This window comes from Ptychodera flava, chromosome 12 (genome assembly GCF_041260155.1).
Source record: "Ptychodera flava strain L36383 chromosome 12, AS_Pfla_20210202, whole genome shotgun sequence".
Classification (NCBI taxonomy): Eukaryota; Metazoa; Hemichordata; class Enteropneusta; family Ptychoderidae; genus Ptychodera; species Ptychodera flava.
This window is the reverse complement of record NC_091939.1, coordinates 4,641,608-4,667,088: the sequence shown is the minus strand read 5'-3', so window position 1 is coordinate 4,667,088 and position 25,481 is coordinate 4,641,608. Positions and strand designations below refer to the sequence as shown.

Below are 25,481 nucleotides of genomic sequence, written 5' to 3'. Positions count from 1 at the left end.
AATAAAACGTTTTATTGTTATTTTTTGCTGTTTGTCGTCCGGCATTGAGCCTAGTGGGCAGTTATTTTTCTCGGTCTCTTAATCCAATTAAAGTTTCTTACTTTTGGTGGTAGGTATACATCAAATCATTGCCATCAAATATGTCGAAATTTCAGGGCAGTGCGTGTTCGTCTCGAACCACATGTTGGTATTTTGGGAAGATCTATAAAAAAAATTGTCGATTATCCATGCCTTAATATTCAAGCTGTAAGCTCTCTTTCATTGCGATACAGTGTGCCGGATGGAATCCACCTGATGCAGTCTACTTTATGTAGGTCATAGAAAGAAAATGATTTGCTTGTCATCCTTTGTATATCAGTCTACACTGAGAAAATCAACTTAGAAATTGTTTTCTGCGTTTGGTTTAAATCAATGTGCTGTGTGATGTCAGTGTCCGTTGAATTATGTATTTTCACACTGTACAGTTCTGAACAGTTACAGAAGGACAAAGTCCAACTTTTTGACCTTTTTTATCAAGAAAACGTGAAAGACTAGCATAAAGTCATTCAGTGTACAAAATGACGATGGTGCATAACTGCAAAAGTTTCAAAATTTATGCGTTTGCTAAATGCAAAAGATGATTTCGTTCATGAATTCCAGACAAAATGGATTTTTCCAACTCTCCCTATGACAAGTATAAACATTGCCACAATGCAAGGGTGAGCTGCTATCCTTACGTACATACATGTGAAAGGCACTGCCAATTAACCCTTTGAGTGCTGCAAATTTTCCCACCAAATTTTAAGTGCAACATTTTACCGATTTTTATGAATTTTTCTGTATTTTCTTGGATAATTTTGGACCAAATGGACATCACGTCTCATTGGCTGCAGTTTTTTATCAAAATTTTGGCAAACATCTGAAAATAATTGACAGGACTATATTATATAACAGCAACAAAAATTGACTTTGGCGCTCAAAGGGTTAAGATTTCAGTACAGTGCATGAGCATGAGGTCCAAACTTTATGTAACAGTGTAGGTTCAGCCATACACATTGAGTGTTGTATACTTTTATTTTTGAAATTGATTTTTTGGTACAGACTGTAAAATGTTTCTCTGAATATTTTAATCTTGCCTGGCTGCAAGCAGAGTCGAGGTTGCAATGTGAACAGTTGACCAGTATTTCAGAATGTTTCAAGAAGTCAAACAACAATATACTTCTTTACATATCAAACGGAATTCATGAAAAAAGCTCAATAAAGAGTGATTTCATCCCTTTAAGTCATCCTTGTTTATATCTTGCTTTGAGTCAAAATCACCAAAGACTCCAGTTCTGTTGCTGTGATCTCAGTCGTTATTTGTTTGAGCTGAGAAAAATAAAAAGTCACCGCATCAGATTCATAAAAGACCTAGAGGCCAGAATAAGAAACATACATCTTTCTATTTTGCCAACTCTTTGTTTTCAGGAAAGTATAGCTGCCCCCTTCTCCTTTTTTAACACATACAAGTACTCTATTGTGGTGTAATTCTGCAATATGGTTGTTGTGCAGCAGGAAAAAGTATACAAATTTGAAGCTACAGTCTTCAATCCCTGATTAGTGCATTAATGGTTGTTGACGTTGACTATATGTGAAACTTTTAGTCCCTTGCTCTCCTGTGAAAGTTACGCAGAGTTTTGTCAATTTGCTTGGAGATACATGTGAAGCTGATAAAAAACCTTCCCATTTAGATCGGGCCACCTCAATATATTTGAACAGGGTTTGGTACAAGCCTTACATGAGATGGTTAACCTGTACTGCGTCAACGTCGTGTCGGAGAAAGAAAAGTATTTCAAAACATCATTTATGAAAGAGAATTCAAATCTCAAAATGAAGGCAAATCCATGAAGAATAAGGAGTACCTGTAAAAAAGCATAGCTTTGAAAATACCTGCTACCGGTAATAAAAGTTGTCAGCATGGTCCGTGTGTTCATGCTACCAGTGTTTTCAATCCATCCATCCATCACTCATGAAGGTTTAGGTTTCTGTAATGAGATTAACATTTTGTGCTGGTTCATTTTATTTCAAAGCAAGAAGCACCCAACGATAGATACCATCACTTACTCTGTAAAGCACCAGTTTAGAATATATTAAATGTGATAAAAATATCTCACGATAAGATGTTTTTAAATCGATGAAGAAAACACAGCAATCAGTTTATGCCTTATGCTCACCTATTGTTACGGTTTAATCCTTACAAATAATACGTTCGCTTCTGTATCATAGGTATTTTGGTCACTGCCAAAAAATTGGCAAATTCAGATATGTTGGAAATCTCCATACCCTGAAAGCTGTATTTCTTTTTTTTCTCTGAAAACTATAGCTTCTTGTTTTACTCTGAAAATCACACCAAGATGCTAAATGCAGATTTTTTTTTTGACTAGCCCATACAACTTGTATATGAGTAATATCAAATGCTATCATCAACAGCTGAGTTATGGTCAGGCCGAGAATTGTTTTGTCAATGATGATATTGTATTACTTGCAAGGTTTATACTCAGTATTTGGACATACTTTGATGGGGGGGACCTGGTATTCAAAAATGTATTTGTCTTCAAGTATAGTGAAAATATGAAAAATTACAGCTATTGTTCTTTTCAATGTTCTTTTCAATAAGTCCTGTAACTCTTGAGTTAACTCCAGAAATTATGGCTTGGTGCTTGCATGTGCATAATATTTTTAATACGTCAAGTCATGCTAAAAAGTGTATCTTTATAAGAGAGTTGCACATACTTGTCACGCCTTCTCTGTTCGCCTTCAAATTGCCATAATGTGGTTCCCCTGAGAATCCAGCATTATAAAATGTGTTCAAATTTAGTGTTCTCGTGATTATTGATTTTTCAAGTTAGCTTCATTGTGGCATACGACAAGAGTAATTACCACACTTTTCGTCCGCTTGTTTCACTGTAGGTTTTCCAGCTCAGTAAACTACAGCAACATGGGTAACTGCCACGTCACCTGTCGTGATGCTCATAATGAATTATTTTTTCTGTCAAAACAGATCTATCTCTTGAAATCAACAGGATAGCATATGACAGGAAGCTGTCGGATCAGGATGACCACAGTCACTGTCAGTTTACATGACAAACAAAAAACAAGAATGCATTGTTGGAAGAATAAAGCAATAACTACTTCAGTCAAAGCCATGAAGCAACTTTGAGAGGCTTAATAAAAGAGGTCACGGAATTGTAACAGAATTTAGCTCTGCAGTCTCAAGGAAATCCGATTGAGGAGCCATTGCCGTCAACACCAAAAGGGGGTTTCCTCTCATGGATTGGGTAAAGAGCAATCAGATTCAGACTGTAGTGGAATATATCATTGGATGTGTGAAGCAAGTCAGATTTGACTAGGGGTCCATTTATTCACCCGTGCATGTAATTTGATAATCACCCAGCCTAGCCGTTCTTGATGGGCATCTTCTCTTTTTGGCAATCAAAAAGAAAAACAATGCGGGGTGACAGATTTTGATAACAAATGAGACACATTTAATGCGGGACGCACTCATGCCTGAGTGGCTGGGACTTTCAAAAAGCAATGGAACATCAGAGTAGGTACAAGCTTTTTTGGTTTAATCATGGTAGGTTGCATTGTGTAATCACTGTATGTGTTCATTTTTAGGTTGATAGACTTTGATTGACAGTTGAGCAAGACAGCTTTGACTTTCTGGAGGATTTCAAATTCACTTTGAACTAGTCTAATTCTTAGTTTTCTTTAAGATTATTGACTGGTTTTACAGAAGAAGTCTGTCAGCTCTGTACAAATTTTAATCACACTTTGTATGATCCAGTCTTTGCCTCTGTCAGGATAAACTGCCCCTTGTAACGAAAGACCAGAAAAAGAAATTAGTTGCCTTTAATAGTCGCGTCCCTTGACTGATTTTCTTTTGAGATTTGCATCCTTTTATTTTCATGAACTGTACAACCGTGTTTTTTTCATTGAGCCTGTCAGGGACATGGTTGGTTTGTTGCCTGTCTGAGATTACCAGAACACCTGGTTGCTATGTTTCCATCAGAACCATCCTAACTGCGAGATCAGCGACATCTGTGTCCCACATATTGCCGCAGTCACATGTGTACACCCTTAATCTATAATCATAGGCTGTTCTCGTGGTACACATTGCCGGGTGACAACATTTCCCATGTGTGTCCCCCAAAGCTCAGCTACGCCATGTTCTAATTTCAGAGCTGGATGTCTGCAGAAGCTTTTTTTTTTCAGTCGATTAAATAAAGACTTCCAAATTATCGCTTTCATAATTTAAATTTGTTTATCATTTTATTCTTGCTCTGTAGCAGTACCTGAGCATTGAGGTGGGAAAGTACATAAAAATTTCAAAAAACCAATGATGTGTATTATTATTACTCAATTTAGCAAATCAATGATAAAAATAACGTTTACAGATCCATCAGCCATATTTTGTTTCTGTGTTTTCCAGTATTTTGTACTGTCTGTTAAGTAAAGTTTCTCATTCTGTGTTACTAAAATCGTGCAAAAATACAAAGTGTTACATCATATGCACATATTTGGCGATGATGTGAATTTGAACAACGGGCGTTTTAGCATGCTTTTGGAGTAGAACAATAAACAAACAAACAAACAAAACAATATTCTTCTGGAAACTACATCAGAAGTTAAAGGTTAATATGTTTGGAAATCTAGAAGGGGTAATAATTGTGACTTTCCTCAAGGACTTAAAGCAATATTTCGATTCTTTGAAATGGTAGTATTTTACATTATTAAAGAGATATTAGTTTTCAGAATGTAGTTTTTCTTTCACCTATTAAGTCAAACACTTTCTGCAATTATGAATGCGTTTGTGATTTTAACACTGCACCAGAACTTCAAAGTTATGGTTTTACAGCCTCTGTGCTTGAAACTGATGACAGCAAGTGAACAGAACAAAAATCTCAAAAGACTGAAAAACTTGTTACTACTGAGGACAACCATCGCAGAGTTCTGTTAAGTGTCAAGATTTTGATTTCCCACAATGGCAGAATCGAAACCCAAAATGCCGACATCAAGACATGTTGAAATGGTTATGTTTTAGCCTGCCATTTGGCATTTACTTATGCTGTCATGATTTTCACAACTTTAATGGCTAATAATTACCACTCTCATAGTGTGTATACATCACTCACTGAGAATGAAAGAAAGGTACAGGGGGAGAAAAAATAATCCAAAATTGAAAAATGAATTCAGAATTTTATGACGGCATCAGAGAATATTGATGGTTCCCATGGGAACTAGTCCATAGTTTTCATTTATCATGGTTAAGACAAAAGTCCTCCGTCGGTGTTATTCGTAGTAGAAGTAGTCGTTACACGTACGCATCAACATCAATTACCCACAGAATGCTGTCATTTCTGCTCACACAACAGATACATCATACAGGTCCTCCACCTGGTAGAGGCAAAGGAAAAAACATGGCTGACTTTGTATATGTGTTCACGCTGGCGAGTCCCGAAGGACCAATGTTCTGTGAGGGTTGATAGTATTTTTAGTATGTATATATGTCCGTATCAGAGATGTATTATATACCAAACAACTTGCTGTATTTTCTGTATAATACTTAACATTAAAATGATTGTATCAACTTCCGTAATCCCCCTAAAAAATTATACTCATGGGTTTGTGAAGTTCCGTGAGTTTGATGGTCCAAACAAAAAAGCTGCTCAGAACCTGAAAGTGTCCTAGAGATGTTAAAAAGTATCAAGATTACAATGAAAAACATGTTTTCAAAATATTTAATTTGCTTTTGATGTGAAAAGCAAACATTTGACTCAACAAGGAAGCTCTTTTATTCCTAAAGTAATTCTTTTGAAAGAAGTTTTTTCACAGGCTTTACTGTAATCATCATAAAATAGTTCAATTGTTTTCATGCTCTTGCCACTCACAGTGTTCTTTCGTCAGCCATAGAGGAGGGGAGACACAAAGATGCTCCATTGATCATGAAGAGATGAACGTCATTTTCTTTTAACCTGTTCAGTGTGGAAATCTGAGAAAAGAATACCCATCCAAAGAACTCACAATACACCCTCATGTCTAACAATTTTTGCATATTATGAATATGAGGGTTTCAAGCCATGATTTTATCAATAAAGATTTGACGTTCAGACAGCCAGGTCTGGATGATACCTTTTTATATCATTAGGAATTGTTGAAATATTTTTACTGAAAAGTACACTTTACGTTTTCTTTGTTGCCTGGAATCATCATGAAATGGTATGTGTTATTGAATAGTGACTATGTGTACCATCAAGATATCCTGCAATCCCCTTTTACATATGGGCTGGAGTTCTTAAAACACAAAATAAAACAACTACAATAACAGTAAAATTTAGAATATTTATTATCACAGAAAAACTAGACACGATAAGTTGCTGACTGCGTGCCATTGTTTGCATCGGCTGCACTTCCTACCATCATATCAACACATGATCAGCCCTACAATATCACTAGTAAAAGTTCAGTCACATGGCTGTCTATGGTCAGGTGGGCTATACCATAGGGAACATGGGGGTGCATTGGTGCCACACGATAAAAAATGAGCTTTTTGAGACATGGTTATTATTTCATTACTCATGAGTTATTTCCCAGGATGGCATTTATAGGACACATGTGAATGAAAATCAATAGTTTGCAGCGGAAATGTCACAAAAAGATTTTGAAATTGAAAAATATGTAGATTGCAATCATAAGTTCATTAAAGATTGAAAGTGGAATATAATCATTACAACATTGGTTATATTTATTTGTTATTTAATTATTAGTGTCAATACATTTATCACAATTAGGCAAGTCAGTCATTCAGTTTTGCTCTCAACACTAACAACACAAATTGGGTTGTGTTTTCCCTACAGTATGGAATATGAACTTCAACTCATCAATAACGTTCCGTTGACATTAGTTACGATAATATAGTGAACACTTACCTGTCCAATAAACAGCAAGAAATACAAAGCAAGAGAGACTGTGTTTCCCTTCTGTGACTGCATGAAACAGGTACAATTTTGACCAGTAGAGCCCCTCTATGCAGTAAAAACGAAGCAAATACAGTAATGATACAATCTTCTGGTGACAAGTTTCAAAACGAAAATGTTACTCTGGTTTGGACATTCCAAAATATCATTTTCGCGGTTTTTGACATAATCGTCAAAAGTGAACTGATACTTATTTCAAGTGTTATGATCTTCCCCTAACTTGGCCCGACATTTTTGTCTTTCGACATCTTTGCTTCAGTTCGCAGCGCTCCCACTACCTCAATGCCATTGTGTCGGGGAGTAGTACTAGGGCTGCAGATCACAGCTATCAAACACTAACAACGCCTGCCTACGTCTAATATCGTAACATTACGAGTAGCAAACTAACTCTTTCAGAGTTCAAGTGCAAGCTGCTCCACGATTGGCTGTTTAAATGTGTACAGTTACTGGGTGGTAGCCATTTTCACAAATGTAGCATTTCAGGGTCATTACTCTCGCGAATGTGATATTTGTGCGACCTTGTGAAGATGAAAATATAATGTTTCCTTTTTGTACTGTTGTAAGTCAGATCAGAATAGAACTTATAAAGCTATTAAGTGTACCGTGTGCATCACTTAATGAAACATGTAAAACCCTGGTTGTCAAAATCATCCATTTTATCCTCCGTACTTCGTTTTCATCATGAAAACAAGACTCCTTAGAGTTCACACTTCATTCAGAAATACGCTTGAATATTTCAAAAGATACCTGTTCAAATGCGGCGCTGCAAAAAAGGTGTAGGAAAAAATAGAGAATGAGCTTGATAGAGAGATGAAACTGACAAATCCACTCCATGGAAGAATGTGTGTTCTAAAATTAATAAGTCATGAATATTAATATTATGCCTTACAGCCAGTATTAAATTTGTATTATTTAGTTTGGAAATTATGTTTGGGTCTTCTTATTTGCCAGCAGTATCGCTTCTTACTAGATAACTTAATTTTCAACTTTTAAGCCGTAAATTGTACTGCAATAAATGTTGATGTGGTCAGGAAGGCTGTCTCTCTACTCAAGTGCCTGGCTTGTGTCAAAATCTCAGGCAAACGGAAGCTTCTCTGAAGGTTGAGGAGATTACTTGGTTTTCCTGGTTTTTATACCCCGCCGAAATTTGTAAACTGATCTATTCCGGCTCTTAGAGTTGGTTTGACCCATATTTGTATGTTTGTGGAACATTATAAAATCTCCGAACTGCAGGTGTAGGCTGTACAGCCCAATTGACTGACATCACAGTTGTAGTAAACTTATCGTCACCTTTTTTGTCAATCATATTGTTGCAAGTTAGCTTTCGAGTAAAATGTCGTTCTAAATTGAAAAGTGTGTTCAGGTAATTTAGCCATCAGTTTGCCGAGAGGACTATAAATTTATTGAATGTTCATTATAGAAACATACACAGTGTCAGTGCTCTAAAATCTAATATGCATAATATTAGTTTCACCACGTCAACTTTTATGTCACTCTTTTCCATTTTCTTCACTGCATCATTCTTTTTTTAAGTAGGACTATTTTGATCTGGTGATGATCTGATCAAATATTGAAAGCCTACAGTTATATTATATACACAAGTTGTATTTGATTGGTTTAGCTTCATAATTTGCATAATCATGAGAGTTGCACCTGCTTAGGTATTTAGTAACCTGCTGAACAGAAATAAGTCCAGAAGTACTGTAGAGCATAGTAGACTTTTGATATGTATATTGTGATGTTGTTTTGAGAATATTTATGTCATTCTCAATGGAAACATAGAAATCATCAATAAAATGGCTTTTTTAGAAAAATTTTTTTAAAAAATTACCTCCAAATCTTGATGACGAAGCTTTCCTCTATGCCAGTGTAACCATACGTGTACCACTGTAAACAAAAGGCAGTATTGCCAGACATAAGTTTCATAGAGTTCAGCAGTAAGCACAATTTCAGGTACATTCATAGAGTAATGATAGAATTCGGTCCATGATCAGAGCTTCATACTGACTGCATTGTTTATCAGATTTGTTCCGATCACAAGAAATAATGGACAGGGGTTATCTCCGATTGCATTCGACATCAATTCCGGTGATTCAAATCGTGCATTTCTTTCCCCTGTTTACAGTGAGGAGTCGGAAACTGATAAAAGTTTTCAAAATCATCCCTCGAAATGCAGCCAGCTTTGATGTTTTTTAGCCTATCAGACGTATATGGAGGGTACGATACGTGATGACCTTTCAGAAATGCCTTATCTATTGCTTCTGTCATTGCACAAGGTAGGGCATAATTGAAAGACGTTTTTCAGAGGAGATAATCTGTTAATAGTACTTAAGAATGAATTTAGACCAGTTTGTATTCTCATCGATTCAACATTTGCTGAAAAATGCTGATGAGGTGAACCTCTCACCAGTGTCACATAAGATATCAATAGCTTTAACAGCTGTATAACAAAGTATAAGCATTATGAGGCCAAATTTCAGTAAAACCTTAGAGTTTTCCATGTTGATCTTGAACCTGTTATGAACGACAGTTTCAGGAGAAATGGTTAGCTGTTGTCCTTTATTCATGTATTCTACAGAGACAAAAATAAGTTTTGGCAGAAAGATGAATTTTGTGAGTTGTAATTTGAATATTGAGACCTATACACTTCTGTCATAGATTATGTTCCAAGGTTTGAAAGTCTACCTAAAATTTTTGCCGTCTTTGTCTGTTGTAAATATTGCAAATACACTTTCAGCTAGTTGAAAATCATGTAATTTCTCTTAGAGGTACTTGTGACTTTTAAAATTTTCTGAATTTTCGAGAGAAAAAAAGGGAGAAAAAAATCGCTCTATCAGCAAAGTTCCAACTTTCAAGTTGAAAGACTGTCAGTGCTGCATTTTTTTTTTCATTTTCAGCAATTGATGGTGAAAAACTCAACACGGCCATTGTTACTGTAAATGACATTTTAATTGCCTTCTTTCATTATAATTCCCACCGAAAACAGGGAATCCAATTTTCGGGGTCACAAAGGCAGCCATTTAAATGAAAATTGCCAATTTAGACATACCTGAGGTCTGAAGTCAATTACCCCGAATGCCAATAGTTATTATTTTTCCTGTCTTCATTCCGTGTTGAAATTTTTCTAATTACACATAAACTGACAGAGACAGAGTGACGCAGCAGTGAGGTGATGACAGATGTCAAGGGTCAAAGGCCATAGATGGGGCATCGGCGCTCCAGTGACATCACTTTTATAAAATGACGTTGGATTTCTGCCTTTTTCGTATATGTAATTGATTTTTAAGCATTCAAAGCAAAAAAAAAAAATGGAAAATAATTTTTTGGCGTGTATTTTCATCAAAAACTGAAATTGCCTATTATGGTTGTGTGCCGTTTTTGATAATTGCTTCAAATTACAAAATTGGTGTTAAAAATAGCAAAAATATTGACAAATCCATGGCAAAATGGTTCAAAGAAATCAAGCTCTCTCAGTTCCTGTAATTTCAGGACAGAAATATCGGACTGGAGCTTTCAGATATTTCACATATCATGCCAAGGGGCAGTTCAAGTAGAGAAAAACTCCAGACTGACACAGAAAATATCAACTGTTAATAAAAGGAGAATATTGCTCACAAATACATACAAACCAAAAGTTACATCAGACAGCGGGGCTTTTTTTACAAGCTCCCTCCAGATATAAATTTTGTAGCCTGCAACAACAAAGTTTTATGATCAAAGCGATGGCATTAATTATCATTTCGTGCAGGCCGCCGATTTAGACAGAAAATGTATCCGTGGAATACCAATGAGGTATTTCAACGATTCATGAATCTGATATGGGCATCTGGGGACTTCAATTGGCATCCTGGCTATAATATTAACACACTATTTTCCAAGTGCTGGGAAAAATATAGGTCGTGGTCAAAAGCCCAGACATGGTTTGATGCCTTTTGCATTTTCACCAGCATGATCACAATAACGTTGGTTTTCAAGGATCCGGATGTTTGCCGTCAGGAATCAGCCCAGGTCTTGTTAGCAATGGGAATGAGACAGCAAGAAGTGTGAGGAGTATTATTTTGCTCTTTAACTTGTTAGATTTTTTATCTGTAAATTTGAACTTCCTACCCTTTCACTGGCAAAGTTACACGGTTTCAGCTCCGTAGTTGAGCCCAAAGCCATTGCTATCAATGGTATTAAATTTTGGACCTGCAGTTGGGGTGAACTGGTCGGCTAATTATTGCTCATTGTGGTCAACAGGGGTAACAGACCCGGGGGGGGGAGATATGGCAGGTTTAAAGATTCTGCTGGATGGTTCAGCAAGAAAGTTTAGTATTGATCAAGGAAATGTTGTATATATATACTCAGTTGTATCAGTCTTCACATATGTCTCGGGGAATCAGTTTGATCACATTCTGTACCTGGACTTTTTGCCAAATTTTTGTTTTGCAGCTCAAATCCACACTTGTATCTGAAGCTGGTATACATAAACTTTTTGATTTTACCACTGCTCGCTTTTCTGGAGATTTTCATGCGAAGATTTTCCCTGAAATCAATGATTTTATATTACGTGTTTCAAAACAGAAGTTAGTATTCTGTCTCTGCAGTGTTTCTGTATGCAGACAACTGGCATAATGACTCGAACAATGAGTCACCTGGTGCACGGCGACTCAGAGACTGTCAGACTGTCGCTGAGACACAGGATGATAGAAAACTACCTTTGACAAGGAGATTTGTCAATGGGAACTCCAAATATGTCTGCCAGCAACAGCTCGTTCTTTTTATTGTACTTTATCAAATGGACCGCTGATAATCTTTTATGACATGAACATTTCTAAAGGTCGTCCAATCTCTGCCGTAAGCTTTGCTTAATTTTTTTTGAATGTTTAGGAGTGAGATTTTAGATGGAGGAGGATGAATACGGATTCTGGTTTTTTTATCGCGTCGATGGAGTATGTGAAACAAAAGAGTTTGAACTGGATGCAGAAGGCTAGACTTACACATACTGGAATATTACACCCACATGGCAAACTAGATAGGCAAACACAGGTATGGCCCTGCTGGACACACAGACATGCAGTTATGTACGCCGACCTCAACTTCTCTTATTATTATTTTCTGAATACACATAAATGTCATACAGCTGCCTGCATGTTGTCATGGGAATTGCTTTGCCTGCATCAAAGGCAATGTTTTATCAGCCCCACTGGTGTATACTTGTATCACTGCAAAACTCAGAATGGTGCACCATGGGACTCATTAGCATAAAAATCAATGAAAGACCTTCAAAAAGTTTTCATAGATTACTCTTATAAAGTTCAGGTTGGCTGAAAAAAAATAATGGTATCGACCATCTGGGATGTTATTATTCAACACAGAGGAAGTTTTATAATTTCAGCAGTCAGCTAAAATTTGAGATTATTTCAGTTTCAGACCTATTTTCATATTTTTTTTCTGTTCTTCTATTTGACAGATAATGTTTTTTGAGATGTTTCTTGTTAACTATAGAAAAATAAACATAGTTTTTGTTTCAGGGACAGTTACTTTAGAGAAGGTACAACCAAATCACTGGCAGAGTCAAGATGTGGCAAATATTTGTTTTGAACAAAGTTTATCACTCTCACTTCCCCTCTTGGAAATGAATGGTTTGTCCCTATCTAATATGTTACACTAACACAAATACGTTACTACTGTGTTACACGCCTAGAAATTGAAAGATATGAACTGCTGCTCAAACTTTTTGCAATGAAACTTCAAATCTTTCCCAGTTAAAATGAAGAATAAAATTAAAGGGTCAACATGCTAGTATCAAATGACCCCAACTCTACAACCAGAGCCTTGGAATTCAAAATGGCCACCATCCCTGTGGGGAAAATTACATTTCGATTTTCGCAAAAATAAGCCCATTTAGTTACTCCATGAGCTTCAAAATTAAACACGAAAAATGAGATCAAAACAGTATTGTAAAAGTTCGCGAGTCTGCATGTCTGTCCCCGAGGTACATTTTACCTTTAATTCTTTCACTGTTTTATAAAAGTGCTTCTTGATGAAGCTAAACAAACAGCTATATGAATGTTGTGTGTGATTTTAATACAGCACACTATCAAAGATTTACCTAATGTAAAAACTGACCAGATAATTTCATTTGACGGTGAGAGTGCAATAACTCTTCATATAACTTTTCATCAAAGTCGTAACTAGAACAAATGAGATTTGCCAAATTAAAGTCACACGTAAATCCATAAAAATTGAAGAAATGAAGCAGGTGCTGTACTGTATCGAAGATTGTTCATGTTGAAAGAATAATTTATAGCTTGTAAGAAAAATATTTGATCTGCTTTTAATTTTGTTTTGATAATTCTGGAATAACACTTGAAGCATTAATATTTTGAACATCTAATAGTTTTTTCTTGCATACGAAGATGTTTTTTTATGATTACTGCAGTTCTTGTGTAAACTTGTGACGGAAATAAATAGTTGTGTCTTACCTGTGTCGTTTTAACCTGTTCCCCCCAATGCCCGGTAAACAGGTCCTCAATCACTGTTGATAACAATGGGTTTGGGTGAAACCATGTAGTCTGATGGTGGTGAAGGGTTAAAATCCTCTTCTAGCCAAGTTGAATCTTTTCAAACACATGGCTTCTGTCCAAGGTAATCCCAAAGATAATGGAAAATAGAGTTCAAAACAATTGACAGTATTAGTTGCTATTTTGATATTTGAAAATTAACCTGCCATATTCAGAGACTTTCATGGGCGTCGAATTTATGACATACCAAAAAAGGTGAAAAATTTTCAGACATTTTCATGTTCAAGTTCATCAAGTATGGGGCTTTGCTGTCATGGATATTTACCCCAGCAGGTATGTGTTCTGCAGCATTCTCAGGAGAAAGAGGATTAGTGAAATGATCAGAGTTGTCGGTGAAGAGGAGTTTCTTTCAAGCACTGTGGGAGAGAGATTTCTAGAACTGGAGTAAACAACTCAAGATGCAGCAAAAAGAGAGACAGAAAAAACAATAGAAAAGGAAGGCAAGGTATACGGCCGCTATCTTTAGTCTCAGTTGTGCTATAAACAAGGTGGGGCATACATCCTGGAGACAGATTCTCTGAAGAGGAGAGAGTGTAATTGGGTGCAAGGCCCATGGGTGATACTAGGCTGAAGCACCGAGATGAATTATGTTGCTCCAAAAAAGAGGTCTTAAAACTACATTTATAGCTGTAATGTAGACAGGCAATTGATTTCTGTTTTGCCACACGCACTACACAGTTCCAGGGTTGCATCGAGGCAAGGATTCGTATCACTGTTATTTTCACAGTAGACACCGTTATTTGCCTTCTTTTGAATTCATCGTAGCTATGGCCATTATTGATACTGCAATTCTAATATTATCATTTTTGTCCGTTGCTTCATCATGAAGTCTAGAAATTAGTCGGCAAGAATTTAATGGACTTTAGAATTCACATTGCGTTTCAGACTTACATTGACTTGTCCTGTGAATGACATTCAGCAGAATGAAAGATACAGCCATTTTGACTTCATTCAGCATTGACTTTTGGTTTCAATACTGTTTGAATCACGACTTTTAGAAAAGTTGGTACCAGCCGGGCTTGCCCAACAAAAAAGTTTTAAATGAGATATGCTATAAATAATGATTTTCAATTCTTTTGATGATGAGGAGGAGGAGGAGGAGAGAGATGGTTACCATGGTAATAATGGCACTTGTGTGCAACATCAAATTAAATTATGACATCATAAATTGTACTGATGATTATGATTAAGATGGTACAAATCATAGTATTGATAAAATCTCAAACACATGCCCCTCATAATGAACTCTTCTCGGTTTCTTTATGGTGACACACTCATGCACACACACACCAAGAGGAACAACCTTGCATAAAGAGACGCATCTGGAATTTTATCAACAGACAGACTGTTAAACAGTCATGTGCAATGAACGATCTTTTGATCTTCTTTGCTGTCCCATAATTCATGGTTCTATGATTCCTTTCGCACTGCACCAGTGAGTACCCGAAGTCATCTCCAGAGCCAGTGCTGTTTTGTCACATGCAAACACAGCCTGTAAGAGCAATAGCAAATGCACAAAATCCACACACAGACTCTGTAACTTTACTGTAAGTATGCGTAGTGAACTTTCAGCATGACTTCATTGAACAAGTGATAGATGTGTACGCCGGCTGCCTGTTGGCTACAAACCCTGCAGTCACCGTTTCACTGTAAAGGACTCATTTCATAGGTTCTGTAAATAAATAAACATCCCACTGGGTCACTTACTATTTGCCTACTGAAGGAAGGCAGAGGAGTGACATATATATATATTGGCTTGTGTCTTTTGTTTTTTTTGTCTTCATTACCAAGAAACAGTTACTGTATGTTAGGAATCGTGGACACTGCATTTCAATCATGCAATATCCAATCCTCAGAAACCAGATTCTTGTCATTTCTTGACGTAATTTCAATGTTCAACACGTCTGTGTTGGGTGAAGATTCAGTGTATAGGGTGGGAAGATTCAGTGTATAGGGTGGACCTTTCAAAGGGTAACTCATCAAACACAGCAGTAGCGTCAAGGAGAAGGTCAAATCTGAAGCCGCGGTTTTCATTCCATTCCTTCTCCCACAATGCAACGGAAGAGTACACTGACCCAAATACAGGTAAAAAAAAAGACAGCAGTGCATAATTTATCCCAGGAACCAATCAGAGTATATGTACTATTTATATAATACTGGTCTTCGTCGCACACTCAAAAAAATAGAGGGCCAAATCTTATGCCTTCTACAGTTCAGTGGACAAAGAAAAACGTACACCTTCAAGTAATGTTGAACTAATACATGGTTTATTGTGATCTCATCATTCTGTAATCTTGCTACCTTCACTGACAATGCTCAGTGTATTTTGTTTGAAATGACATTGTTGCTTGTCATACAGGTGACCGTGACATTATTGATAATATCAGCTGTGATTCGTGATTTCCATATGAAACCAAAAGAAGCTGGCATTCATATGCCATGACAAATCACAAACTAATCACTTGTGGTGACACATTTTCTCAGGTTTTAAGATTTTGAAATCATTCTCTGCGTGAATAACAGATCCTCACACAGTGTTGTTAAAATCTATTGAACTTCTAAAACTTGCTTTGTTGATACATCCAGTGTCAGTTTCATTTGCCTTGTGAAATTTCACACAAACCTCACTTCACCAGTAACCAAGGAGATCATCGCCATTCACATCTATTAAATATTTTTTGATTCTCTCTGGATAGATGTCCGACTCTCTGCTGGTTGGTTGCAATGTCACGTAACACTTCTGATTGGCAGCAGTTGTTTTTACTCACTTAATGATTGGATGGTCTACCGAAAACCTTCAGAGTTTTTCAAATCTAATATTTTTTATTTTAATTCAATTCTTCCTTATGTTTCTGATATCTGTCCCTATTGGATGCATTTGCAAGCATCTGCTAGTATTGAGAGCCAAGTTACTTTACAGCGTCCAGTAACATGCATACTACATTCCAGCTAATGGAAAGAGATAGTACTACATGCACATATATTTGGACGTAACTGCTTTACTGTTTCAAACCTTTTTTCTTTCAAATGTTTTGTAGCTTCTTGAAGGACACTTCCTGAGGAAGATGCAATCTTGAATAAATTCTAAACCACATGATGGGATGACTGAACTTGTAGAGAAATAAAATTTCAGTCTTGTTTTTGTGAAAACTGAAAATTTGAGTTTTTCTGTCGAGATCGACAGCCACTTTTGAATTTCAAAATTTGTCAAGCAATGGTATAGGCTTCAGATCTTATCCAAAACTGTGCAGTGACCACAGAGTTTTTAATCTGGATTATAAAAGAAAACTGCCGTACAGTTTCATGCAACACAATGTAAAGGAAAGTTCTCACAGTCAAGGTTTCCAGTGTTTGTTTGTATTTTGAACTCACACCAGATGGTCTTCCCCTAGGAACTTTTCCATTCTACATTCAGAAAATAAATTCATATAGCAAGCCACGTCGCCTGCTCATGTTTGAGTCGTGTGATTTCACCTATAAGTCTAGTATAATTTTCAATCCTGTAAACAAGGAGACACCAGGGCACCCAGTGCTTGTGATTGCCAGAGTATTAAGAATGTTTATTATCAGGGTAGAGACTTTTAGTTGACCTGTGCACAGTGAATGATTTCCCAATTCCTGTCTGCTCCAAGTACGTCAGAACCTGGATGGAACGGTGGCCATCAAAACGCAAATTTAATCCTATGTTGTACCATTACTTTTACAGTGGCCCATAAACTTTTCCTCAAACTCACTCCCGCTACATTTAGAGCTTATTTTAAAGGGGATTGCCTCAGGTTACACACAAATTATTTTACAGTTGTTTCCAAAGTTTGCGTGAAAATGTACCCACAGGAATGTGACTTCCAAAAGAAATCTACCGTGCAATGCGCGTTTTGCAGATTTCCTTACTACATCACATGGAAATTCAGTTTTCTCATCAAGTATCCTTGGATATTAATTTACACCACTCTCTAAGAAATGTGTATTTTCTTGGAAAAGTTTACGGTTCGTTCTATACAAAATGCCTGTTTATTCCCGTACAATGACCTACGTGAGAAGTTTGTTGACCTCTTTTTGAAGTAAAAAAAAGTTTTCCATCTCACTGGAATGAGACCCATCCACTGAGAATTCAGATAACCAACGAATAGCAATCCCATCAAAATATTTACTGAGTTTGATAGAAAGTATGTTTTAGACCCTAAAACATTGCAGAACTCCGGCTCTCTAGGTTGCTCATGTGCTTGAACATTAATCCTTTGAACGCTGTAATTTTCTCCTGCCAAAATTTTAGTGCAAAATTTTAACAATTTTTATGAATTTTTCTGGAATTTTTTGATAATTTTGGACCAAATGGACATCACATGTCGTTGGCTACAGTTTTTTTTCAAAATTTTTGGCGAAAATCTGAGAAAAATTGACTGGAGTTTATTTTATAAAGGGGACAAAAATAGACTTTGGCGCTCAAAGGGGTAATGTTTTCAAAGTACAAATTACACCGTTCTGACAATTTGGACAAACTTTCTCTCCTTGACGTGTTTAATAAGAGTAGAACGTCAACAACAATGTTCTCCATCTCAAGCTGTCATTGAAGATGTCCCCCAAGTCCTAGACACAGGTGCTTTGTGACAAGTTTTAACCATGACATATCTCTCAATATTGCAAATACACTACCGCCATTATAACTGAAAATCAAGTTTTGAAATATTTCATGCTTGGAATCTCTGTTTTGTTTATTAATTGGGGCAATACATCTGATGATGCAATAATAACATACCTGTTGGTGAAAATACTCAGGACCGTGCATTATTTAATGAAGTGCAGGACTGATATTCGCAGAGTAATTTTGACTGATTTTTGCCAAATGATAACACAGAGTATAGGGTATCACTCAAACTCTGAAGTCACCTGTCGTTGCAATGAAGTAACGGTCCTCATTGAATTTCCGCTGTGTTTGCAAAGCATATGTGTCTGAGTTATAGTTCGTAACTCATAAATAATGGGTCCTTCAACGTTTATCTCTTCATCGGTTACTGTGCAGCTTTCATGAACCGTCAAACCTTCCAGATAAACTCTCAACAGCTAAAAGAGTATACTATACCACCATAGTGAAGTTAATCTTGGAGAGAGTACATTTTTTGAATCAGTAAGAGAGAGAGAGTCAGAGAGAGAGAGAGAGACAGACAGACAGAGAGACAGACAGAGAGAGACAGAGACACAGAGAGACCGAGTGCAAAAAAGCCTTATGGATCTGCCTAAATACAGTGTAGAAATACAGTACTGTTGATTTTCAATAGGAGTATACCGTTAGGGCCACTGATGTTGAGTTACATTGAACACTTTGCTGTGCATTAAGACTGAAATATTGAGAGCAATTGTGTGTGATTTCCTCTCCTTAATGAATAATAAATTAGCCCTTTCATCACTGATATATTTTCCCGCCAGAACGACCGTGAAAGCGCTTTGGATTTTTATCAAAAGAAGGTGACTTCTTTCCACTGTTGTCTGTTTTATTTGGTGATGACACTTGGGTGTTGGTTTACGGGGCATGGCAAGTCTGCGAATAAATTTTTAAAAAGGAAACGAGGAAAATAAACCTGAAAGGTGAATTTTTTTTGTGTGAGAAAAAGGTGGAAGTTTATTCTGACCCAATCTGTGTACTTTAGAAATAAAACGGACAAAGAGATAGTGAATCATTTTAAATGGGTTTTACGTTTCCTCTGCAAAATCTCCCGTTATATGCATAGATAAGCTAATAGAACATCTAGATAATGCCCAGAACAGTTGGAGCTGTACCTCAGATGGTTGACTGTAAAAACCCAGTTAAAGGATATGTAAGGCAGGTGCAGTTTTGCCAAAAAGTAGGGGAAAAAAACCAGAGTGATAACATGGACTTTTATTTTACCTACTTATTGAGTTTTCATCAAGTCTTCAGACAACTTTAATTTTAATACAGGTATTTAAAGAAAATCCAATTATCAGTCAAGTTCATAAACTTTTGTCGTCAAGGCAATTCTATGACTGTGGTTTCCTGTCCATCTATTATTAAAATATTAAGGATTTCTTGATATTGATAAACTCTAAAAATTTTAAGTTTTCAAGTAATGTATGACATAATGTATAGACTGATATGTATGCGGATGAAACCTACAATTTTTTCAAATTAAACCGTTCAAGTGTATAATAACCAATAACATTGCTGAATCACCAAAAGTACTGAGAAATAATACAGAAAGTGTTATTAAATGAGATTTTTTGAAATCAAATATGCACCTGTGGGCTGTCCAATGAAATCACTTAAATTACTGATCTCTGTGATTTGATGCTCAATGTTGTGTGCAGAGGATCTGAAGCAGTGGCTGATAGTCAAGGCTAGTTCCCGGGATAAATTTTAACGACATCACAGTTATCAAATATTACATACTAGAAAAACAGGAATATGGATTTCATAAAGATCTCAGGAACATGGCCTGCAGGTAAAGGAACATGCAGAACTTTTCGGCGCCATTAAAACCAACATAAATCCTGCGCTTATGGGCTCATAAATTTGTCTCTCGTTCAGATCTTTTTATAGGTAGATGTCCTACTTGCTGAATGGGCTTGTCAGTAAATCCCCTTCTCTGAAAAATTACTGCCCCTTGTGGCGTGGTAAATTTTTAGTGGTGTTTCATTCATTTTTAGTTTTCCATCTCCCGAGCTGAGAGACTGGCCCGGAGTGTGCAAGTAAACTTGTCATTTTTCGCCGTTTCGTTAAACGAGTGCGTCCTTTGTTCAGTGTACACAGTCGGCATTGAATTAGGCTGTACTCTCTTGTCACTGACTTGAAGTGAACGTTAGCTGGTGGGATATTCAACTCAGCTGTGACAATCAGTGGAATATCACAACGTTTAGAAAATTGTAAGCCTAACCAATATTGATTTCTATTTTACTAGGAATTTATGTAGTGCATAACGATACTTGTAACCCATACCGTTGTGGTGTGTTTTGAATTTCTGTAATATGCATGCCATACCCAACCCATCTATTGCATTGCAGATTGTCACCGAATTGCATTACTTTTGGGGCCAGAGGCCATTGTCTAATTTTACATAACTGTATTTGGGAGATGTTTACTAATTACTGTACGGTGTTTTGGGTTTCTCTGGGTCAGGAATGGTTTTGCAGCCTTTTAGGTCCTTTCGTTGCGGAGTCGTCCAAGTGTCAAAACAAACTAACTTCTCATCGAAAAGTAATGTAATCCGAGTAATAAATTTCAAATTTCAAAATTTTGAATAGAGAAAAAAACTTGGTTTTTATCCTGTGTTTTCTGTGTTAAGGGTTTTTTACATAATAGGAAATTAAATGAAGTATTGAACACTCAATAACTCAACATGAAAGATTTCTTGTTTAGAAGACCAGTTACATACACGTTAGTAGACTGAAAATAATTTGCAATCCACTACAAAGGGGAAATTCTGAAATCGTAAATTTTCTTTTTAGTGTATAAATTTAGGTGGATGTTATCTGCAGATTTTCAAGTGCTGTGAAAATCAGAGGCATTTAGATAATTTGCGTCAGCATAGCTTTGATTTCATTCCCAATATTAGGGTCACAAAAGGTCAGCGAAAACAGCAAATTTTATTATCTGAAAATAAACCAGTTAACAGTTCTCGGCGTGGTTGCTAACATTTTTATCTGCCGTGTCGCGACCTTCCCACTACCTTTAATACACAAATCTCGCTTTTCGCACATTTTCTCATTTCTTTGCTAATTTCCTGCCTGACCTTTGAATTTTATTTTACTGTCAGGAAATCGGGCCTTGAATGTTGAGAGGGCTGCCCCTGCTGAGTCAAGGAAAAAAAAAAGTGCTGAAATCTGCTGGCTTCTGATTTACACACAGCCATTCATCCCCCTAGTGTCAGCATGTGGATGTTTTCAGAGAGATATCATAAAAACACACCATGATGCTAATAATAGGAAACAAACTGTGAACTGTTAACTGTCACCGGCTCTTTTTTTTTAACTATCCAGATTTTTATGACAGTCAATGCTCCCCCTCTCTGCACATTAATTGACAAGTCTAAGAGCTGCTGATGTGCCGTCTGAAAGTCAATGCTCAGAATAGAAAGCATTAGGCATTGCTGCAGCAAGTGCAATTTCTGTCGTATGTTCTTAATTTTACCATTGCACATGCCGGTGTTTGATAGTGTCTCTAGCAGATTGTTTCCCATAATGTTGTTTTTCAAACCCAGCACAGTGTAGTATTTTTTTTCCTCACACATAGCAGAATTCATGTACAATGGATTTACATTCATTCTGACCCCTTCACAACTGGATTTTAATGTATTTCCATTTTTTTACTAGGTTTTATGGATCAATATACAGGAAAACAGAGGTAAGATGATTTAAGATTAAAATTAATCTTTACTTCCTGCTGTACAACACTCCTATTATCATTTCCTTTCATGTACTATAACAAAAATTGCCTCTTTATCAGGAAAATATTGTGATTTGTTTTCAAAATGTTGAACAAAAATTCCTTTCAGTAGTAAAGCCTACGTATCAGCAGGGGATTCCACCGAAAGTACAAAGTTTGCATAAAACATGAAATTAAAAGCTATAAACAGAGGCATAGCACTGCAAAGTTGTGTGACGCAATGTGTTATAAGTCTATTTTTTAATATTTTATTGTTAAAAAAACAATATCTAGTTCATATCAAAAGGTTGAATGTATGTAGAAGGATTATGTCGTAGCTCTTGGAGTAGTAATAATTAAAATTGAGGTCCAACAGTGATTTGTCAAAGTTTGAATAAGCCCTCATTTTGAAACCTGTTTACCCCTACTCCATGTAAACAGGTCCGCAATCACTATTCATAACAATGGTTTTGGGCCAAACCATTGTGATGAAAGGGTTAAATCCATTTTCTTCCCCGTCAGCGTCATTCTAACTACTGTCAACATTGCTATGAGCAAGAACAGTTTTTGTACATACAGTAATCCAAGTGTACTTTTCAGTCAAGTTCTTGATCAGTTTGTTTTTTAAATAACGAAATTTTTTCTTTCCCTCTTGACTTGCTTGTTTAAAGTTTCAATAATCATATATTTACATTGATATAATTTCAGGATAGTGTTACCTATATCACCCCAAAGAACCCAGATTTCATGGCCACATTTGCTAGATTTCACAAAGCTAACATGAAACAGTACACACAACATCAATTTTCAACTCCAATGTATAATCTCCGGCTCAAATTCATGCCTAAGGCAGGATCCTTTATACTTTGTATTTATTTTTTCTGATGCAGATGTTACGCATTATACATCAATATCACTGATATCTTTTTTTGTCAGCACGTGTTTTCATCTACACTTCACATGTTGGTTTAGGTGGTTTTGTTTAAAATATGTGTTGGCATTCTATTGTTCACACATGAGGCAGCCTTGCACAGATGCACAAATGATTCTTGTCTTGAAAGTAGCGTCTATCACAGTGAAAAGGTTGTGGTCATATGACGTGGTTTCAAGTTCAAAACACAGAAAGTAGACAACTTTCTAATTCGCTTTCATGGCTAGAGTCAGTGAGAAACCAAACCATGGAAATACTTAATTGTTATTGAGAATTCATGGAAAATATTGGTCATATTTGTGTCCGTCTTTACTACACAGTTAGTGCATTTGATGAAATACTGCAGTCGTTTGAAAACGTAACACGCAGTTGACAACAGCTGCACACCCAAATACCGTCATTAACCCTTTGAGTATCAAAGTCAATTTTTGTCACCTTTAATAAAATATGACACAAACAATTTTTTTCAGTTTTGGACAATTTTTTCACATTTTTTCCTGAAATTTTGATCAAACAATATTGCCAATAAAAAGTTGTGTCCTTTTGGTCTAGAATTATCAAAAAAATACAGAAACATTTATAAAAAATTGGCAAAATGCTTCATTAAAATTTTGGTGGGAAAAATTACAGTTTTCAAAGAGTTAACTGTACTCAACATAAACTATCTCTTTTGCACAATGTCATGGTCACATTTTGTAACGAGGGTGCTTTTATTAGCCACAGTGTGCAAGTAAACACCTCATTTAATGACTGTACGGTGACTCAATGTCCAATGATAACATCTGTCCCCATCCACCCTGCCTGTCACTCTTTCCTGTCTTTTTTCAAATAGTCTTTTCAATATCTTTTTCAATTTTTGGGAATCTCTATGCTTTACAAAAAGCTTTCACCTAATTTCGTTCACTGTCATGAAATGTTAACTGTTATCAAAATAAGCATGGAGTGGATGAATTTATTGACAAGGGGACCGGCAACGTGTACAGTCATACAGGCATACAATAAAATGTATGCTAAGATATATAGAAAAGAGATATATCTGTAATCGTCATCTCTTAAATTTGTCACTTTTCACAAGTTTGACACCTGCACATTGCGTGCTAATGCTTTGATAAATTGTAAAATTTGCCTACCAGATGATTATGTTCAGTTATTTTTTGTGATGTTGATCCAATGTCCAAGCCCCTAAAGACTGTTAACATTCTAAAAGGGAGACACTTTCTTCAGTGTCGACAAGGAATATCAAAATTGAGGCCTACAAATTTTGACTGCCAAGACACTCATTAATGCACGTGACCCTAATATTTGCCGTCTGATGTTTGGTTTTTTTTTTATATTTTCTAGGTGTATAGAAGTCATTTGCAGCATGAACTAGTTTTGTGTCTCTGGGATTTGCTCAGGAAACTTCGTGTCTTCAATCAAGCTACGATAATACGGAAATTTCTATCCTGTATGAAAGAAACAGACATGATAATTTCAATGAGGCAAGTTGTTGCTCCCCAACATCAGTTGACCTATGACCCTGCCTATTTACATGATAATTGGATTTTCCAAGCACTCTGGCCGCACTGTGTTAGACAATCAGCGGCCATCACTTTGTAATGGAAGAATTGGATCAACATCGACCATGGTCAATGGGACTTCAACGAACAATGAAACAAAACATCTGCTTTTTTCCTGAATGCTCAAGTACAGCCTGTATCAGATTTTAAATGTAAATAACCATTGAATAATAATAATAAAGTATTATGGGATGTGTTTTGACACAACTGGTGCAGATGTCGCTGAATGCCTTTGTTTCAGTGTTCACAAAAAACATGCTGTGACAATTTGTTTAAAGTGTCAGAAACATCAATTTTTCACTCAGTGCCGTCAATTAATTTAGATTTAGACTGTGAGAGAATCAGATATTTCACATTTTTGATGGATCAATTTTGAAACTTGGGTCCATGGGACGTACCGTACATTTTTCCAACACCTCATCCGCCAGTTTTTCATTAATTCCTTCCACCTGATTAGCCGAAACAAGTTTTTCCACTTTACCAATCGTAAATTTTGAGTTGAAAGGCCCCCACTTGGTGCATTTGCCGGTTGGTTTGGGGAACCATCATTCATAGATGCCAGTTACTAGAGATGGGAGCACGTTTTGTCATCATCACCAGTTGAGATCTATCATGGGGATCAGCTCATCACGCTGGATATGTTTTTGTCAAACGTAGTATAAAATCACCAGAGGTACAACCCACAAAAGAAACGCAGCGCCTACATGGTAGACCTTTAAGGGCCAACAAGATTGAACTTTTGATAGCGTTATCATTATTTTTGTTTCAGAGAACAAGTTCATTAGCTCTTCCTCCATAATGTACTTAGGACGAAATATGAAGTAATGGTGTTACCCTCACAGAAATGAACACATTTTGTCCAAAATGCGGTGTTATTGTTGACAAAAGAATTCTAGGTTGGACTGAAATTACGCTCTTGACAGAAAATAGTGGACGTTACATAGGCTGTATCGACAACATTTGACATGATTTGGAAAAAGAAAGTGTATTCTGTAACTAAACTAAAATACTTCAAAATAATACTTAAAAAGTCACTGTCAATGAAGCCATAAGCAC

At 36.4% G+C, this 25,481-nt stretch overlaps 1 protein-coding gene and 1 long non-coding RNA gene across 2 annotated transcripts in view; one reads left to right on the top strand and one right to left on the bottom strand.

Moving 5' to 3' along the window:
• LOC139144755 (probable RNA-binding protein 19) overlaps window positions 1–24,632 on the top strand; it is an 87,972-nt gene extending 63,340 nt beyond the window's left edge. Inside the window, exons 27-28 of the mRNA XM_070715485.1 lie at window positions 21,884–21,914; window positions 24,208–24,632. The gene's annotated coding sequence lies outside the window, so the exon portion shown is untranslated. The remainder of the gene's footprint in view (window positions 1–21,883; window positions 21,915–24,207) is intronic.
• Window positions 5,061–13,597, bottom strand: LOC139144756 (uncharacterized). Its single transcript, XR_011554851.1, has 5 exons — window positions 13,463–13,597; window positions 8,827–8,882; window positions 7,743–7,758; window positions 6,948–7,043; window positions 5,061–5,415 (listed from the first exon to the last, which is right to left on the bottom strand). It is a non-coding gene; the product is annotated as an uncharacterized lncRNA (long non-coding RNA).
• Window positions 24,633–25,481: the final 849 nt, after the last annotated feature.